The 18,693-nt window shown below is 45.8% G+C and overlaps 1 long non-coding RNA gene across 1 annotated transcript in view; it reads left to right on the top strand.

The window, feature by feature from the left end:
- The first annotated feature begins 308 nt into the window (after positions 1-308).
- The window catches only part of LOC121444837, an 86,994-nt gene continuing 68,609 nt past the window's right edge, over positions 309-18,693 (top strand). The window contains exons 1-2 of the long non-coding RNA XR_005973830.1: positions 309-329; positions 565-645. This is a non-coding gene — a long non-coding RNA (uncharacterized LOC121444837). The remainder of the gene's footprint in view (positions 330-564; positions 646-18,693) is intronic.

Raw genomic sequence — 18,693 nt, 5'->3', positions numbered from 1 at the left:
GTATTTATCAAAGCAGATCCTATACATAGGGACGATGTTAAAATCACAATGAAACTGTTAGATTTGGGGAAAAGCTTGGCCCAAGCCACCTTAGTTTTTGAGGGCAGAGACTGTAGATAGTTTCGGGCCTTCATGTTGATGATACAATTAAGGTCCTCCTGGGATGGGGAGCCCAAGATACCTAGAATGTGGTTGAGCTGGTCCAGGTAATGCTTGCCAGGGAAGATGGGCTGGAGAGCATCTCAGCCAGAATGCAGCCCACAGACCAGATGTCAATGGATTTGTTGAAGCCCTTGGAGTTAAGCAAAGGGGACTCATGGAAGGGAGAGGTAAAAAGGAGGAGAGGAGTGTGGTGTGGGGGATGGTACTCAGAGTATGCTTGTATACACACTTGAAATGATGCTACAGAACCTGGTATGATGGTGTTGGGGATGTACTCAGAGTACACTGGTATACACGCTTGAAATGATGCTACAGAACCTGGTGCAATACCACAATCATTCTTAAAAGAAAGAACAGTCCCTGGGGCCAGTGTCTTCATGTGGATCCTGTTTTGCTTTGCAGAGAAAGCCTGATCGGGCTGCTGGACCTCCACTTCAGGTCGCCTCTGGCCATGGGAAGCCCCTCACTGCGGACTTTTTGAGGGTGAGTTCACTGCCTGCTTGCTCCCCTCTGCTTCTCCTCTTTGCCCTTGGCCTGTTGTTCCAGGTAGGGTGACCACAACACTAGGTTCCTTTAGGAAAACGGGTGGGTGATCAAGGAGTGCTCCCTAATATGCCGCGTGCATCCCGGGTGAGGCTGTCAGTGTTAAAGGTTCCATATTTCTGAGCCGTGAAGACTAAGGTGCCCAGCAGAAGCCTTATGCATAGGCAAAGCTTCTCCAGGCACTGAAAAGCCATTTAAATGTCTGGGAACTTATCTCTGCGGTGAAGGCTGCACCTTCTTATGTCTGTTGAACCTAAGGAAAGTACTCCAAATCCTCCCTGGCATTTGCCTTGCAGGCTCTTGGGGGGGGGGGGGGGTGATGGGCCATGGCGTGCTCAGAGCTCCTTGGAGCCGAGGGTAACACTTGTGTAAATCTATTATTATTGCCATTAGGAGTGTGTGTGTGGCGGGGGGGGGGGGGGGGAGAGAATTAAATGCTAAACACCAAAATCACTGGAATCCGTAAGGAGAACGTAAAAGTGGGCCCAGGAAGTCCCCCACTTCAATTAAATTAAATGACCACATAACGCTGCGTTCTAATCCTGTGTGCATAAATTAACATAAAAACAAAATGACATAAAACTGCCGGCGTCAGCAGGAAATTGAGGGGCCATTAGTCACTACCCTGTGGAAGCCCCTCTCATTGTGATTCAGTGCCCAAGATCTTGACAACCGCAGAATGCTTAGCGGTTTGTGGGTAAAACTGTGGCTCCCACGCTGCCTTTTAGACTCTCTATCCAACTCCAGGCTCAGTTTTCCCTCTACTGGGATGCTGGTGCCTGGGACCTGTCCTCTCCGTGGTCTCTCTACTTAGGAGGTTCCCAGGATGCTGCAAAGCTCTAGTCCTTAGTTGGTCTTTGACTGAGAAGGAGACTGGTCATGACTAGCCTGTGCTGCCTCCTGGCTCCCAGTTCCTGGGTGACTGGTTCCCCTTGGGTCTGGTGGGCGACACACACGGGAGCTATTTCAGGTGGGATTCTGAACTACAGTGTTCTGTGACATGTGTGAACAGATGTGTTTTGGATCGTGTAGTAGTGTGCCCTTTCATGCAGTCTCCTGAAGAGAAATCTTGGGTTTCTTATTAAGACACTCTCATGGAGAGAGAACAAAATGGACCGTGTCTAGGCTTGCCAGTATCGCAGAGGAAGGTAGTAGCATCCTGATTTTCAAACTAGCATTTAGCAACATAGCGAGAGTTATAACCGGAGCACTACAGAAGTTCAGGCATGCCCTTTGTGTTCGGGTAACCATGGCAACAGCAGTGTGCTCACCTGTTTTCAGAAGTGGCCAGGAGGCCTCCTGGTGACTCATCCTCAGGGAGGAGCAGACAGGGATGCGCAGGGCCTGCTCTACACAGGGCCTGCTCTAAGGAAGGCAGATGGTTCTAAATGGGGCACCAGGTTGTTTCTCTGCAGCATCTCTGGTGAGCCTCATGCTAGCGTCTGTGACCTCCGTGCCTGTGGGAGTTTGAGAATGACCTTTATCAGCTAATATACTCAAATGTTTGGTCCCTCCTTGGTGGAACTGTTTGGGAAGGATTTGGAGGCATGGCCTTGTTGGAGGAGGTTTAGCACTGAGGTGGGCTTCGAGGTTTCCGAAGCCCTACCATTCCCGGTTAATTCTCTCAGTGTTTCTTGTGGTTGTTGTCTCAGCACGTAAGCTCTCAGCTACTGCTCCGAGCATGCCTGCTGTCTGCTGCAATGCTTCACACCATGTTGGTCATGGGCTCCACTGTCCTTTGGAACCGCGAGACCTAAATTAAATGCTTTCTTTAATAAATCACCTTAGCCACAGTGCTTGGTCCCAGCAGCTGGAAAGTAACTAAGATAGTTTCCAAACTGTTGAGAGGTCCTCTAAGGGATCAGCGCCACACGGACAGAGGCACCCTCATGTCCCTTTGGCACCAACTGCTGCTGTGGACCCAGCTAGATGATGCTGTGCAGGCGTCCACTGGGCCCCAATCTGTGTGCCCAGCTGTAACTGAACCTTGCAGACTCACAGAAATGTTCGTGAAGCCAATGCTCAGAGACGAAGGGTCCGTGGACCACTGTCTAAGAGCTCCGAATTATTCAGCACTCATCGACCTGGTAGTGCTTGAGACATCTGGAGTGCACAGATGTGTAGTTTATACGCTCGGTTTTACCTCTGGATTCTTCAGTGAGTTATCATGAAGCATCTGTGATGCCTGGTACTCAGCCAGGCTCTGATATTATAGGTCTCCAAGCATAATAGCCATTAGACAGTTGTCTCTAATAAAGGATTATCAGTACCCAACTCTGACAGTGATACTAGGAGGAAGAGGAGTCTGGTGACAGCTGTCATTGGTGGATATCACTTTCTGTGTATGCAGTGTGTTAGGTATAAAGAATATATCATTACTAATCTATAACCACTAATCTATGAGACAGTGTGAAATACCCACCCCAAAGACATATCAGGTTACACAGTGGAGCCGCAGGAATCCAGATTTGAGTTCCCTGTTACACAGTGGGTTGTTTGATAGAAACACCTAGAATGCAGTGGGAAATGATGAGAAAAATCAATACGAACCTTTCAGACAAGTGCTCTGAGTGTGTGATCATTCAGGTCACACCAGAAGCCTGGACATGGGTTCCCCGTAGCAGCCCTCACTCTTTCTTTCACTGGCAAGCAGAATTCTGAACACTTCAAAATATTGAACCGTTTCAGCAGCTTAAAAATGATGGTGATGAAACAGCCGTGATTCCATCTTGGTCTTTTGCCCAGTAGTGGGCAATGACAGATCAGCTGCAACCAGACTAACATACTTGTTACCTCTGATACGTAAGTCAGAGGTCATGTATATATGGCTTACGAGAGAGAGAGAGAGAGAGAGAGAGAGAGAGAGAGAAGAGAGAAATCATTTGGGTGAATAAAAATTGTCTAAATTGTGAGATTTCCTGCCTATTTTGTGTGTGTGTGTGTGTGTGTCTGTGTCTATGTGTGTGTTTAAGATGACCAAGATTAACATGCAAAACATTTCAGAGGAAGTAACAGGACTAGGAAGAAACTGCATGTTTACTCGTTAGACGTCAAAGTTCAGTCTACAGAGACGACAGCATCTTTGTTGCGATGACGTAAGTCAGTGCCAAGACAACTCAGCTTGCAACCCACATCTCAGGAGCACACTTATCTTCTCACGTGAAGCACACCTTTGCACAGACTGGCAGCACCCACCCAGCCCTGTCAGGAGAAATAACGGTGCTACCAATAGACACCTCCGAATTATCTCCAGCAGCGTAAGACATACTCAGGTGAAAACCCGAAAGTAAGAGGTACAGAGTCACTTACGATTTGCAGAGTGGAGGGAAACGTGCCCCATCCCTGAATGAACCACTCAGTGGCATCCCGTCCCCAGAATGACAAGACGTTTTCCGACACAAGTTTATTGCGACAGTGGTATCCTGTTTATGAGCTGTGTCTCCAAATTACTTGCTCTCTGAGAAACAAACATCTATCCCTCTAATGAAAGCTCTGGAAAAAGACATGCACTCTCATGTCATTTTGTTTAGGCAAATCAGCTGAGTGGTTTGCTGTCATTTCCCCTAGATGAAGCCTGTGTCATTATGGAACGTTTCCACCTCACGCTTTTGTAGCTCTCTCGGGCTCCTCACAGATTCTCCCCTCTCCTGCGCCTCCCCCAAATCAGGGTGGTTGAAATTCCACAGGAACAACACGTAAAGGAGCAGGTCTGTGACACCCCTACCTTCACCCCTTCCCTCCCCAAACCAAGTCAGGCTTACCAGAGAAATTCCAGGTATTCCTGCCAGTAACTTAGAGATATCTGACTTAAGTGCCTAATTTTAGGGTTCTGAGTGGAGCAGAGCCCTTGCGCTGTGAAAGACAGCCGTGTACTTTTATTGCGGGCCCCCCGCCATACCGTGCTATTAATTCATGCTTGATTATACATCACGCCTGCAATTCCGCTTCTCAGCACAAATGTGGGCCTCGACAAAAGCCCAGCGAGGGCTCCGTTCCTTCCCCCTCAATACATGTGCGCGGCTGCCATTAATTCTAATGCAACTTACCAGGCAGCAGAAATAGCCATACGTTCAAAAGATCACTACAACGACGACTTCTCGCGCTTTCTCATTTCAAAACATTAATTTTTTATAAAATGGGATTGTCTGCAGACAAAAATTCTCTTCATAATTTTCTCCCTAAGTAGACAAGCGAGAATGTGTCGCATCGTCGTTTCAGTCACTCCAAAGCCCGACTTCTCCTTGCAGATGAATTTACTTTTCATGTCTTGATTTATAAAGCAGCATAATCAACTTGCTCCAATAACTCCTGGCTTCATCTATGTGGACTATTAAATCAAAACAGCAAACACCAGCCGCTGATCGACCACAGAATTTCAGTCCTCACAGTTTGGGGGCTGACGTTTGAGATGGGGGCACAAAGGGGTGGTAGACTGCTCGCCTCTTGACTACATATGTGTGCGAGGCGTGCATGGCCCCCGCTTTTGCCCCTGCCATAATTCGAATGCGCACTGGGAAGGGTCATAGGTGGAACGCTCCGTGAAGGGGTAGAGCGCTGTTTGCTTCTCTTAGAGGGGCACAGAAAACCCGTGTCTCTAGCTATGCCTTTTTTCCCTGTTTTTTCAAGTCAGGGTTTCTCTGTGGCTTTGGAGCCTGTCCTGGAACTTGCTCTTGTAGACCAGACTGACCTCGAACTTACAGAGATCTGCCTGCCTCTGCCTCCCTAGTGCTGGGATTAAAGGCATGCGCCACCACCACCAGGCTCTAGCTATACCGTTTACAGCTGCGCATTAACAACTGATTTTAAACATTCCAGCTGTGATGGGGCAGAAGCAAGGCCCGTGCCTGTTTCATCCACCCCTGTTGCTTGGTAGACCCTGTGGGAAACCCTGCACCTGTCTGCCTCTTGATCTGTTCCTTGCTCTGCTGTGTCATGTGCACGGCATGCATGTATGCGTGACGCTAGAAGCATGTTCAGAGAAACCGAAGGGGTCTCTCTTTCCCTTTCTTCCTGCCCAGGGCAACATAGCCTGAGGCAGCTGCATCTCCCCCCACTAGCTCCCATCTAGACAGTCCCCAACTAGTCCCAGCCTCCCCGGGCTCCCTGTCCTGGATTCCCGATAGCACCGTTTGCGGTCACTTCCCACCCTTCCTTACCGTCTCCATTTGTCTTCACAGCTTTTGTCCTACATAATCAATTCCCAGTAATTGAATCATTTCTAGTCTGTTTTCCTGGTCAGACTTTGACAAAAATGCTTGTTGAGTGACGTGCCTTGTGAGATCCATAGCTCTCGTACATCGCGGCAGGCAGCCCAGCGGCTTTCAGGGCGTTGACTCTCTGCGGCTCACGCCCGGACGCTGATATGAGGCCCTCACACCCAGCCATGGCCCAGCATTGGGGACTTGGTCAGAAATATCAAGATGAAGACGTTGCTTCCGTGCCACAGCTTCTAAATCAGAATCCCTGAGTGATCTGAAGGCCCCGGTCCTCTGGTCGCTTTGATGCAAGCTGGATTTGAGAACCACGGCTCCCCGGAGCACAAGACCCTCCCCAGCGGTGGGAATGCTGAGCCCAGGTCTCTCTGTGCTTTTGGAGGAGGCCAAAGTGTCTCCTAATGAGACCATCCCGGCTTCTTAGCTACGCCAATTAATAAGATAAGTAAAGCGCTGCTCCGTATTGATGGGACTCATTAAGTCAGAATTCTTTACTAACTTCAATTAATTCTTCCCAATTATCAGCCGAACTTCAATGGAATAGCTTCCCAGTTTAACCTGAAAGCACCCTTTACAGACAAGCTAATTTACCGAGGTTGACAATGTTTGAAGTTTAAGAACCTTCGCCTTGATTAATTATAGTTCCACATCCTAAATCCGTGATTAAAAGTGAAAAGGCCCCAGCGTGTGGTGTCGTACTGTTATCCCTGTAGCCCTAGAACTTGGGAGGCAGACACAGGAGGCTCACTGCCTTTAAGTGTTGGTTGCATACGAACTTCTGCGCCAGTCTGTGTTATAGAGGAAAACCTGCCTTAAAAAAAATAGGGTTGGTGCAGCTGAAAGTGGTTTCAAAGTTATCTGAATGAGAATGAGCCGGGATTAATATCCACGGACTCAATACCAACATATACTTTCTGTTATTTATGAATTAGTCGTAATTCATTTGTTCTCATGCGTGATTGGACATTTGATCCTCACAATGAAGCTGGGATGTGGCCAGTTGTGTCCCCTTTTGACATATAAGGAAACGGACTCATGGAAGTTAAGCAGTAACCTGAGGTTGTACGGCTGGAAGCAGACCTTAGCAGACAGTGCAAAAACCGGTACCACTTGAATGGTCCTGGAAAGGGGGGGGGGGGGCGTATATTCTTCAGCCTCGGATGTGGATCATTATAACCTTGATGGACACCGTCCCTCCTGATTTCTCTTCTCCCCCACGTGAAAATTTTAATCAGTGGTAAGCAGACCCAGCAACCTGAGCAACAAAGAGATGAACGCAGTTTTTGCGAGTGCCGGTGACTGCTGTGGAGAACGCAATGGTAGCGCTGTGAAGCTGCTTGCGGGAAGAGTGACCTCTACCCACGGGAGGCAGAAGGGGCTGGTCCGCACCAAGGGGAAGGGCAAAGGCCGAGTTTAAGAAGCAGCAGTGAGCTGCCCTGCAGAACAAAGGGAAGGGGTGTAAACAGACAGGAATGCCTGGGAGGTGATGGTCGCCAATGAAGAACTGGGAACTCTGGAGAAATTAAGAGAGAGCCGGAGGCCGGCTGTCAGAAGGGACTGATTAAGAAGAGAGAGGTCAGGGACGGGCAGGACCCGACCAAGTAACTCGTGAATCCAGGTGAAGAACCTAAAAATGCTTCTTAGCTCAGGTGATGTATGTGGAAGACTTTAGAATGGAATATGGCAGGCTAATGGAGCCATGCGCTTCTTATGTTTTATTATCGGAAGATTTTTTTATTAAATTAATTTTTTTTGAATTTCATTTATATATACGATATTTACAGGATTTCCACCCCTTCCTCTTCTCCCTCCAACCGCTTCCACGGCATCCCCCTCAGACTCAATCTCTTTTTCTTTCATGATTATTGTTTTATGTATATGCTCTATGTAAACACGTAAGTGTATAGCTCCAACCTGCTGAGTAAGTTCAGTGTGGCTTGTAAGTACGTTTTTAGGGCTGACTGCTTGGTATTAGAAAACCAGTTGGGTGCTCTTTTCTGGGGTAAACCAATTCTCCCTCTCAACAGCCCTTAATTGCCTGAGCCTCTTCATCTGGGGGTGGGAACCAAGCAATCAAGAGAAGAGCAAGCTCCAGGGTGGGAGGGGATTTTTGTCAGTTTTCCATTCAGACATAGGATTAATATCTAGAATATATAATGATCTCAAAAAACAAAGAGGCAAGAAAACAAACAACCCAACTGAGAAATGGGCTATGGATCTGAACAGAGAGATCTCCACAGAAAAAATAGAAGTTGTTAAGAAATATTGCAAAAAAAAAAACATCATTTTTAGCAATTAGGGAAATGCAAAACTGAAATGGCTTTGAGATTTCATCTCAGTCCAGTCAGAATGGGTATGACCAAGAAAACAACCTACAACGAAAGCTGGAGAGGCTGTGGGGAAAATGGGACGCTCTCACTGTTGGTGAGATTGGAAGCTGGTGCGGGCACTCTGGAAATCAGCATGGAACATCCTCAAGAAGCTGAACATTTATCTACCATCTGACCCAGCGGTAGCACTCCTTGGCACATGCCTCAAAGACACGATATCCTATTGTTGTGAGATATTTGTACAGGGTGTGAAGATGTGTTGCTGTGATTGGCTTAATAAACTAACGAATGACCAATAGCTATGCAGGAGGTATAGGCGGGACTTCTGGACACAGAGAGAGGAAGTGGGAGGAGATAATTGAGGTGCAGGGAGACACCAGTGAGACCTGGAGGAAGTTGGATGCACAGAATGGAAGGAAGGTAAAAAGCCAATGAGATTAAAATGTAGATTAAAACAAATAGGTTAATTTAACTTATAAGAGCTTGTGAGACAAACCTAAGCTAAGGCTGAGCTTTCATAATTAATAAGAAGTCTCCGTGTCTTTATTTGTGAGCTGGTGGCCCAAAGAAAAATCTATCTCCTTCTCCGTAGATACTTTCTTCTCTATTCAGAATAGTTATGGAACGGACACAGACTGTCCTTCAACCCCTGATAAAAATGTATGCACATGCCCAGCTATGAAGAACAATAAAATCGTTAGCTTTGTAGGTAAATGCATTGTGAGAGAGAAGGCGTTAAGTGTTACTGTTTCCTTTCATAGTTCCTGTTCCTGTTCCATTATTGCAGGTCTTCTCTCATTCGAAGATAACAGTTACACAGCTATGCAACTTTTACTTCATTCCCTGTATGCTGTGCTTTCTTCCGATCTTCTGATTTGGGTTCTGTCAATCCTTTGCCACCATCTCCTCGTGTTGGTGGCTCCCCTGGTGTTCTCCAGCTGCCTTGGACTTTAGGTGAAGTGCTCTTAACACTCTCCGAAGCTTTGAGTTGTAGGGGGAGATTTTCAATGACTGGACTGTTTGGAAGAGGAGTGTGTCATTAGAATTTCACTGCTACCAGCATCCATGGGAAATAGTCTTTAAATGTTTATTCTAAAGAAGAAACATAGTATCCTACACAGATGTAAGTTGGTTGCCTGGGAGCTGCGTGGATAAGACCCTGACTGCCTAATTGTCATTATGTAGACTTTGTGGTGATCCTCCAGGAATCTGAAAGATGTCTCATATTCTTCTTGACTGTGCACAGTATCCTTAGGTCTCTGCTTCATTCCATCCAGAGACTAAACACCTAAACTTTCATGCCTCTCATAGGAAAGAACAATTATCTGGGTGTGTGGCCTTGGTGTGTGTTCTAATTGATTCTTTGTAGGGCCATGCAGCCAATGTCTCGTCTTCGCCACCGCAGCTCCCACAGTGCTGTCTGTTAAGGCGATCCCGTTACATTGTTTCCTGATATGGGGCATGGATCAAGTTACTTTGCGTGTCTGTGGGTTGTGAATCTATGGATTCATCCAACTGTAGACAGAAAGTATTAGAAAATAATGTTAGATCATGCTGAAAAAAATGTGAGTTTTTTTGTCTTGATATTTTTCCTTAAGTTTGTATTGTATTAACTATTTATGTAGCATTCACACAATAATCAAGAGGTGATTGAATATTTGGAAGGTTCTGAGTAGAATCTTGCAAATACTATGCTATCTTTTAATCAATTGCCGTTGCCTACATATAGGTATGTGTATACACACACACATGCCTATGCAACGGAATCTGTAGAATGTTGCTTGCATGGATGTTTTCTGTGCTGACCACTTGGCTCTGGACGATAATCAGTGTGCTCTTTTCTGAGAAAAGCCGCCTCCCCTGCTCCCATCTTTTCTCCTTGTCTGTAGTTCTTGGTGTAGGGTTTGAGGCCTTGCATTTTTTCTTCATCAATTTGGCATGCGCATTGGTGCCATCCCTGTGCAGATCAGTTCTGCATGGGCATGTTGGTGAGACTTTGGGGGTACACCTTCTGATGCTGCCAGGAGACTTGAGCTCAGAGCAAGTCCCTGATTTTCTAGCTCTTCCAATCTTTCTGCCCCATCTTCTGCTAGGTCCCCGACTGTGCTGTTTTGCATAAGGGGTTCAAGGATTTGCAGATTTTTGCATTCGTGCTTTTTGACGAATATACCCTGTAACGATGAGGCACTCAAGTCTGCTCACGGTGCTTGCTCAGAGGGAAATAAAATCTTTCAGACCAAGCAAGCTGGCTGGGATTCTGATGAAGGATGTTCTGAGTCATGGCAGGGGTATGCAGAAGCCTGTACCAGCTGGATGGGGGGCATGGCTGGACAGCTGCTTCCTACTCCAAAGCTCAACACAAAGGTCTCTTTGCCATCAATTTCACAGGGTTTTAGGCAAAGCCTTACAGTAAACCACAGTCCTTGCAGTGCAGGTCACCATGATAGACTTCCTTCAACTTAGGCACCACGGTCCCTGCCCTGAAAGCCTCTGCTATACCAAAGCTGCTATTAGATAAACAAATAGCAACAGCAGTAATCAGGACCTACATTTAAACAGAGTCACATAAACTAGGCTAACTGCACTTGCCACTCGAATTTTGGTTTGTTGCATGGAAAAATTTGATCTCTAGATCCCTCATTTCCTACAACAAGTCTTCCCAGTCTCTGAGATGATGAACTAGAGAATTTGCGCCAGTGCTGTCTCTCTGACACCATCCTATTAACATAGTTTTGGATTTCTAGAAACAAGCATTCACCGAGGAGAAATATTTTACATATTTCCAGAAATGTCTTAAGGGTTTCCTTTGTGTTGCATCCATTAGTGCCTTTGAGCCTGTTCTACACAAGCCTAGAAACAGAGCTGAGAATAAAATCACTACAATTGCTACAATTTCTACCCCAGTGCTCAGCACTTCTTGTAAACAGAATGTGCTCCATTGTTCCAGCACCGAGGGAAAAAAAGAAATCTAAGAGCCTTGAGATCCAATTTCAACAAATTCCAATTCTCGCCCTCTAAAGTGAAGGAAAACATCTCTATTGATTTCTGACATCAACAGCTGGATCAAAAGCACTTGCAGGCTTCTGTTCAAGGTCCCCTCTCCCTCTTTTCTTCTTAGCCCATTGCTTTACCTGCCTTTGATTGGCTTATTATAGAGAGAACTTAGCCGCCCTCTGTTCTGAGTTAGCCCCCCCCCCCCCCCCCCAAGCACAGAATTGCAGGGCTGTAAGGATCTGTAATCAGGTGATGTCCAAGTGCTGTCTGAACTGGCATGGCCTCCTCTGTTGTGCTTGTGAGTTCTCAGCCTCAGAGGCTGACTTTGTGGCCAGGACTCAGGGCTTCAGGGCCTGATGTGCTGGCTGGCTCCTTTCATCAGGGAGGATGCCCCAGGCAGCCTCTAGAGCAAGTAAGGGAAAAACTGGGGACGAAATAGTAACATTTTATCCTTTCACCTGGGATACAAAAGATAAATGTTTTCATTTTACAAAGTTTTTTTTTTTTTTTTTTGCTGTCTTTTAGGCTTTTTTTGTTTATTTGTTCATTTTTTTTTGTTTCTAAATCAAGATTCAGCTGGGTGTGGTGGCAAGTGCCTTTAATCTCAGCAGTGGGGAGGCAGAGACAGGCAAATCTCTGGGTTCAAGGCCAGCCTAGTCTACAGAATGAGTTCCAGGACAGCCAGGACTACACAGAGAAACCCTGTCTCAAAATAACAAAAACAACAACAAAAAAAAATTTAAGATTCAATTCACATACTAAAAATTCACTACTTTGCAGTGTACAGTTGAGTGCTGTTTTTGTTTTGGTTTTACCAACTATCATTTTCTAATTCCAGAGTGTTCTCACGATCCCAATTAGAAACTCATATCTGTCAGGTCCGTCAGAGAGTAGTCACTACTCTTCTTCCGACCCCAAATCCCGCCCGACAACCACTTATCTGCGTTCTGCCTCTGTGGATTTGTGTATTCTGGGCACTTCTTATAAATGGAGTCATAGACTATGTAACCTTTTGCATCTGGCTTTTTTTCCCACCTGCCATTTAGTGTTTTCAAGGGTCGCCCTTGCCGCAGCACACACCACCTCTTCGCGTCTTTTTTATGGCTGACTGACATTTCATTGTACAGATAGAAGACATTTTCATGACATTTTCTTTATCCATTCATCAGCGTGTGGACGTTTTAGTTGTTTATACTTATTGTCTGCCATAAATAATATTGCTCTGAGTGTCCAGTGTTTGTGTACTCGTGTGTGTGTGTGTGGTAATTTTTGAGGAACTTCCAAATTGTTTCTCAAGACCACTGTAATCCCATTTTCCATACCTGTGCCAACATTTGCAGCTGTCTTTGTGACTGTAGTCATCTCTGGGATTGTGAAGTATATCGTTATGGTTTTTAGTCACACTTTCCTGATAGCAATGTTTTTGAGACTTTTTCACATCTTTATTGGCTAGTGTGTGCGCGCACGCACCCATGCACACGTAAGTATGTGTTTGGAGACCTATAAATTCAAACCTTTGTCCATTTAAAATATTAGATTGTCTTTTTGTTAGTTTTGTATGAATTCTCCAGACATCTGAGATCTGTCAGGTGTATGACTTGCAAATGTGCTCCCATTCTGTGCCTTTTGTGTCCCTTCCCCAATTGTGCCCTTTGTAATGCAGAAAGTTTCGAATTCCAATGAAGCCAAATTTCTTTATGTCTCCTCTTTTGACTTCCGTCACTTACACACTCACACGCCTATATTCTTTACAATGATACAAGGCTAAATGCTAGAAATGAAAGACACTGGTTTAAAAACAATGCAGAAATACAAGGTGCCTTGGGGAGTCTCGCTTCCACATAGATCCAGCAGCTCTTATCTAACAGGTCTTTGCTCAGATGCCACCCCTCAGAGGGACGCACATTGACAGCTGATCTAAACAGCATGCCTCTAGTGGCTGCTCCTCACCCTCATTTTCGTGACTTGTTGGTTCTTTTTTTTTTTTTTAATTTTTTGAGACAGGGTTTCTCTGTAGTTTTTGGTTCCTGTCCTGAAACTAGCTCTTGTAGAGCAGGCTGGCCTCGAACTCCCAGAGATCCGCCTGCCTCTGCCTCCCGAGTGCTGGGATTAAATACGTGCGCCACCACCGCCCGGCTGACTTGTTGGTTCTTAACTCTCTTCCTCTTCCATCCAAGTGTAGGTTCCAAAGAGACAAGTGCTCTGTGTGTCTTCCTTGCTGAAGACCAAGTATCTGGTCCGTGCTGATACTTAACGCAGATGGATGCAAAAAGCAAGGATGACGTCACAGAGGGAGGAGTCAGGTCTCCAGAGGAAAGGAGAGAAATCCATGTCAGAACTGGAAAAACTTCAGCAATGTTTTGAAAGCCAAGTTGATGGGAGAGTGTTCTAGCTTCATTTCTGCTGGCGTGATTATGTATCGTGATGAAAAGCCACAGACAGGAGGAGATTTCCATGTGGCTTACAGGTCTAGGTGAATCTAACACGAAAGGGAAGACAAGTCGAGAATCCACACAGCTGGTCACATCCTACTCACAGGGAAGCGTAGAGGAAAATAACACACACACACACACACACACACACACACACACACACTGCTTGCTTGCTTGCTTTCACTAGCTTCCTTTGGGCTTCTACAGTTGAGGACCCACGCCTTGGGCATTGGGCTGCATCCAGCACAATGGGTTGAATCTTCTGGCATTAGTCAGCCATCAAGACAGTCTCCCAAGGACAAGCCACAGGCCAACCTGACCTAGATGCGTGGTTCCTCAGCAGGGACTCTCTCAGCATAAGGACACATAGAGCAATTCTACAAACATTTTACTAGGATGGAGGAGTTGACTGAAGGCCCAGCTAGGGGTGCTTTAGGAAAATGGAGTATAAGGTTGCCCTGGTGTCTGCCCTAAGGCTTTGGAAATACCAAGCTTTAGGGTGACTATAGACGGAAATGCCCGGTCTCTAGAATATTCTGAAATACCAAGAGTACAGAATTCTACTTCAGCAAGGAGGGCTTGAGATAGAGCAAGTGTCCAGTGTTGTCCTTGTGTGCAAGAGTTCTCGGCACAAAAAGGAAGAGTATCTTTGTTTTTTTTTAATTTATTTATTATGTATATATAGTGTTCTACATGCATATCTGCCTGCACTCCAGAAGGGGACCCCAGATCACATTACAGGTGGTGGTGAGCCACCATGTAGTTGCTTGGACTTGAACTCAGGACCTCTGGAAGACCAACCAGTGCTCTTAACCGCTGAGCCATCTCTCCAGCCCGGAGATATCTCCAGCATCTTTGATATTTCTAAAGTAAAACACTAATTTTTTTTTCCTTTTGAAGTGAAATATAACATGCAGTCATGAATCCATCTTAACTGAGTCCTTAATGAAATACACACACACAAACACCAAACATTGTGATAGTCATCCAGACAAAAGTATAGGCTGTTTTGTTTACTGGAGAAGCCTACCTTATCTATTTTTCCAGCCAACAATCCTTAGAGGTAAACCTAATTTCATTAAACAGAGACTAGTTTTTTTTTGTTTGTTTTTGTATTTCATTTGAATGAACCCATGCATCATCCACCGTGTCTAGGATTTTTTCTTTTCCAGGTATAATGACTGCGAGCTTCGTCTAAATTGTTGCCCATACCAGCAGTCATAGCTGGCTGATGGGTAATATTATATATTACCGGATATGTCACGATTTGCTTCTCCAGTCTGGTATTATAGAACATTGGGTGTTTAGAGTCAGTAGTGGTTGTGAATAATGCGCCAAGCTCTCTGTCTTTGTTTGGTTTGTAAACACCACCGCATTCTGCTTTGGAATGCACCAAGGAGCAAAACCACTGGTTCCCAGACAGGGCTCCCCTTCTCATGGTAACATCCAGAGGCTTCAGTAATTCCACAGTCTTTCCAACAGCCGCTGTGACGCGGTAGATGAACGTACTTGATGTTCTCTGCGTGCTTACGTTGGAACATACGTACGTACGTGCATGCGTGCGTGAAGTTGGACGTGCTGAGCAAGTACTCTGCTTCTGAGCTAATCCTTGACGCTCTATTCTGAGAAAGCGCTTTTCCTAGAGGCCTTCACCTTGTGACCCTCCGGCCTCAGCCTTGCAAGCAGTAGTGTGTTAGAAGTATGTATAACCACACATGGCTTCTGTATATATTCTTAATGTTAGCTACAGTGTATTAGTCATATAATCATGAATAATTGTTTGTGTTGTGTGTGTGTATATATATGTGTAAAGTATGTAAAGTATATAAATATAGCATGTATAACTTATTTGTACATTAACAGATTTTACAAAAATCCCATTTATTGGGTTTTTTTCCTTGATTTTTTTTTTCAAGACAGGGTTTCTCTTTGTATCCCTGGCTGTCCTGGAATTCCCTCTGTTGATAAGACTGGCCTGGAACTCACAGAGATCCTCTTCCCTCTGCCAGCTGAGTGCTGGGATTAAAGGTGTGTATCACCACTGCCTGGCCTTACTGCTTTTTGTATGCTGTTTCATAAACACTATTTTTAAAGTCAGGGTCTCACTGTGCAGTCCTGGCTGTCTTGGAACTCACTACACAGACTGGGCTGGCCTCAAACTCACAGAGATCACTGACTCTGCCTCCTGAGTGCTGGAACTAAAGCGTGTGCCACCATGCCCAGCTTAAACATCTCTTATTCCAAGTTTGTAAAAACATTCCTCCCTTTTCTTCAGGAGGATCATCTTTTAGGTTTTACATTTAGGTCTCTGATCCACTTTTTACAAAATTACAGTTTTGAGTTATCATATAAAAAATTTTGCTGTGATATCCTCAGATATACGTATGTATCATTGTTCTTTGTTCCTTTGTCTTCCCTTACCCGCTGCTTTCTCCCAGACCCCTTCAGCTAAGTGCCCCTCTGCTTCTACTTTCCTGTCATCCTGAATCACGTGACTTTATATATGTATATTTGCCTTTTGAGCCCGCTCTGATTCACTCTGTTATCTCCCGTTACATCCGATTTCCTGCCAACAAACGCTCCAGGCTCTTTCTGACTGCAGAAATCCCATTTGTTTACTTACACCCCATTTTCTTTATCTGGTCATCGGTCCTTGGACATCTCGGTTGCGCCCGTAACTTCGCTGTTGTGGACATTGATGTGCAAATATCTCTGTAGCATGTTGACTCAGAGACCTCTGAGTAAATAGCCAGAAATGCTTCAGCTAGATCCCGTGGTAGATCTCACTGTCTTTTGAGACATGGCCAGACTGATTTCCTAGCGTCTAGACTGGTTTATCGTCTCACCGACAGTGTACACGGGTTCTAGTTTGGCCACATCCTCCTGGCATTTGCTGTTGTTTTCTCAATGATTGTGATTCCGAAAGGAGTGAGACCTTTATGTTTTTAACCAATGTTATTCCTCAAAACACTGTTGTTATTATGCGCACATGGGGTACGTACAGAAATCCCTTGAGTCTAGCGGAGCGAGTAGACTCGGCTTTATAGGGGCCGAAACCAAAGTCCACCCAAGCCCACGCCGCCCGTGAGGGGAACATATAGACCACCAGTGGTTCTGTTCACACAGCTTCAAGCAATGGTTCATTTTTGTTGTTGCTCCTAAAATAGAGCAGAGAGCGGGATAATTGCCTCAGAACTGCGCTTCAGTTTGAAACCCCTCGCCTAATTTGGGACTGACTGCAGAAGTGTGGAAAATGAGGTCTTGAAAGGAAGATGGGTGGTTGCGAGGCGTCAGTTCTTCCTATTGGTATAATTAATGAGATAAAACTACTCTAAGACTTCTCTGAGCCGCAATGAAAGTCAAGTAACTGAAATTCGTTCTTAGGCTTATCTGAAAGTGAAACAAGAACACCCCCCACCCCACCCCCGCTGACAGGTCCTAGAGAAATTGTTGCGCTGTGCCTGGTAGCTGGCTGGTCCATGGCCACTGTCATCGAGGAACGCAGTAGGGCGCCAAGAACCAAATTAGCCTGCAAGGGGTTCATACCTGTTAGCTCAGTGATCCCATCCCCAGAGAATTTATCCTGCATGTTCTGCTAAGATTGATTTTTTTAATAGTGAAAGCAGAATCTAATCTGGGAATATGGGTTGAGTATTTCACACACACACACACACACACAGAGGGAGGGAGGGAGAGACAGAGAGGGAGAGAGACAGAGAGCAAGGGAGGGAGGGAGGAAGGGAGGGAGAGAGACAGAAAGAGAGATATAGAGATCAGAATCTTTATTAAAGTACTATAATTAAAGTTGCTAGACATCAGGGTTGTGTACTTGGATTCACACGAATCCATCCCTCTCAGACATCAGGGGTGTGTACTTGGATTCACACGAATCCATCCCTCTCAGACATCAGGGGTGTGTACTTGGATTCACACGAATGCATCCCTCTCAGCATCTTCCCTGGGTGGCTTTGCTTGCTAGACTCACCCGGAGGACTGCGATGCTGCCTCTGCACATAGGCTGGGGCTTTGAGAAGTGGCAGGGGCAGCTCGGTGTGCCTGGGAGTTAAGCTGTGACCATTCTTTCCCTTTTACAGGTCTTTAATTTACTGCTCCCTCTAGTCCACCGCCCTTTTACCTAATTATAGGGAACCCCAAGGGTATTAGCTTGACAGCATGAGGCTAGCACCTCAATCCCAAACTGTAAAGTGACAGCAAAGGTCACCAGCAGCAGCAGCCCCCTCGTGGTGTGTGTGTGTGTGTGGGGGGGGGGTTGTTTCTCTCCTCATTTCCAGCCACATGTCCAGTGTCCCAACCTGCAACAGAAATGGAAAGCCTTGATGCTTCGGGAGGAGTCTGTCGAGACCTCCACTAACCAAACAGCCTGTATATATCTCTGAGTTTTTTAGCACCACAGGGCAAAAGGGAAAAAGAACTCTTTCGAGGTCTTTCTTTATTACAGACTTGGCTTGACTTGTAGAAATGTCTTACCGGGCAGGGGGTGGCGTGGGGATGGAATTAAAGGTTGAGTTTTTTAAAAAATAGAGCTGATTCGAGTTACTGAACTGTTCTTACACGAGGAAGGGAGGCTATTGCAGCCTTTCCCTCCAGACCCCATGCTGAGTGTGCATGTGTGCACTGATGCTTAGCCTGCCCAGACATCTCAGAACTGGGCGAGTACGTGCAGAGGGCTTGAGGAGGGAGCATTCGGGGTTTGCACGGTCTTCGCTGGCCTGCATCTTTCATGATTCTTCGATGCAAACGCTAGGTCGCAGCTTTCGCTTCTCTACTCTCTGCTTGCCTTTGTCTGCTGCTTTTCTCTCTTCCTCTAGCTCCCTCTCGGAATTTAGTCTCACTTGGAGGATTAAGGAAGGGGAAGCATAACTCTGGGCTGAGCTCATTTTTCCCATCTTACATTATCCCAGGAGCCAGAGAGCTTTTCCTACAGAGACCTGTGCTCTGTTGGGCTACAGACTATGACAGAGGCAGTCAGAGGTAGGCGACGCACACACCACGGATTTT

Source organism: Microtus oregoni, unplaced genomic scaffold, assembly GCF_018167655.1.
Source record: "Microtus oregoni isolate MIOR12 unplaced genomic scaffold, Mior012 000144F_ref0000341, whole genome shotgun sequence".
NCBI lineage: Eukaryota > Metazoa > Chordata > Mammalia > Rodentia > Cricetidae > Microtus > Microtus oregoni.
This window is presented reverse-complemented; position numbering and strand designations above follow the sequence as displayed.